Genomic DNA, 2,331 nt, shown 5'->3' with positions numbered 1-2,331 from the left:
TATATATATATATATATACATTCTTTTAAAAATATTCTTTTCCATTTTGGTTTATCACAGGATATTGAATATAGTTCCCTGTGCTATACAGCAGGACCTTGCTGTTTATCCATTCTGTATGTAATAGTTTGCATCTGCTAATCACACACTCAGTCCCTGCCTCCCCCACGCCCCTCCCCCTTGGGAACCACAAGTCTGTTTTCTATGTCTGTGAATCTGTTTCTGTTTCATAGATAAGTTCATTGTGTTATATTTTAGATTCCACATATACGTGATATCATATGATATTCGTCTTTTTCTGACTTACACACACACATATACCATATCTTCTTTTTCCTTCATCTATCGGTAGTCATTTGGTTGTTTCCATGTCTTGGCTATTGTGAATAATGCTGCTATGAACATAGGGGTGCATGTACCTTTTTGAATTATAGTTTTGTCTGGGTATATGCCCAGGAGTGGGATTGCTGGATCATATGGCAACTCTAATTTTAGCTTTCTGAGGAACCTCCATACTGTTCTCCACAGTGCTTCTTTTTAATTTTTTTAAAAATAAATTTATTTATTTATTTTTGGCTGCATTGAGTCTTTGCTGCTGCGCGTGGGCTTTCTCTAGTTGCGGCGAGGGAGGCTACTCTTCGTTGAGGTGCACGGGCTTCTCATTGCGATGGCTTCTCTCGTTGCGGAGCACAGGCTCTAGGCATGTGGGCTTCAGTAGTTGTGGCTTGTGGGCTCAGTAGTTGTGTCTCACAGGCTCTAGAGCGCAGGCTCAGTAGTTGGGGCACACGGGCTTAGTTGCTCCGCGACATGTGGGATCTTCCCGGACCAGGGCTCGAACCCGTGTGGGATTGCTGGATCATATGGCAACTCTAATTTTAGCTTTCTGAGGAAACTCCATACTGTTCTCCACAGTGCTTCTTTTTAATTTTTTAAAAAATAAATTTATTTATTTATTTTTGGCTGCATTGAGTCTTTGCTGCTGCGCGTGGGCTTTCTCTAGCTGCGGCGAGGGAGGCTACTCTTCGTTGAGGTGCACGGGCTTCTCATTGCGATGGCTTCTCTCGTTGCGGAGCACAGGCTCTAGGCATGTGGGCTTCAGTAGTTGTGGCTTGTGGGCTCAGTAGTTGTGTCTCACAGGCTCTAGAGCGCAGGCTCAGTAGTTGGGGCACACGGGCTTAGTTGCTCCGCGACATGTGGGATCTTCCCGGACCAGGGCTCGAACCCGTGTCCCCTGCATCGGCAGGCGGACTCTCAACCACTGCGCCACCAGGGAAGCCCTGTAGACTTTTTGATAATGGTCATTCTGACTGGTGTGAGGTGATACCTCATTGTGGTTTTGATTTGCATTTCTCTAATTATTAGTGATGTCGAGCCACTCTCCTTTTTATTACCTAACTGATTCATGTTCATGTTTCAGGTGACAACTTTAATGTCAGCTTTTTTAGGGCAACCTTTTATGACCTGCTTTCTCCCCCCTGGGTAAGGGCTTCCTAGTTTTATGCATCCATTACGCGTTGGTCTTCTCCTTTATAAAACTTCTGATTACTCAGGCCAGAATCTGTCCTTTCTTTTTATGGAGTGCTCACTGTGTACCAGGAACTATCTTAAGCACTTTAAATGGATTCTCGCATTTAATTCTCATAGCCCTGTGAGGTAAAAACTGTTATTATGAACATTTAAAAAATGGAAATAAAATTGACATACATTATATTCGTTTCAGGTGTATAACGTAATGATTCAATATTTGTATCCATGGCAAAATCATCACCACATTAAGTCTAGTTACCACCTGATTATGACCATTTTACATTTTGGGGAAACTGAGGCATGAAGAGGTTAAATAAGTTAGCCAAGGTTTTCCAATGAATACTCGGCAACACCAGAGTTTGAATGGATTTCTGACTCTAGTGTCCATGTTCTTTACTAATTCCTGCAGCATAGAAGGACGAGAGAGAAAGCTGGAAAATTAAGCAGGGCCTTCCCAGAGCAAGGTGGGTCTGCTATTTCCAGGCCACTCTGACACTCAGAGCTTACCCCAAAAAACAGCGATTATTAGGTCTCATGGTAGTTCCCACCAAATAGGGTTATGATGGTTGGCAGGGAAATGTAAGGATTGAGTCAGTAGGCGACTCAGGTGATGAACTGGGGAAAGTGGGAGCAGAAAGCTGATTAGTGGTGCATGGCTATGCTTCTGGAGCAAAGCGACAAAAGGGGCCCTGGACTTCTGCTAACACAAGGTGGGAACTGAAAGGAATGATATATGTTTTTAAAAAGAAATTATTTGTTTATTTATTTATTTTTGGCTGTGTTGGGTCTTCGTTGCTTTCTCTA

Source organism: Physeter macrocephalus, chromosome 2 (genome assembly GCF_002837175.3).
Source record: "Physeter macrocephalus isolate SW-GA chromosome 2, ASM283717v5, whole genome shotgun sequence".
NCBI lineage: Eukaryota > Metazoa > Chordata > Mammalia > Artiodactyla > Physeteridae > Physeter > Physeter macrocephalus.
The sequence above is the reverse complement of the archived record's forward strand: the minus strand, read 5'-3'. Positions refer to the sequence as shown.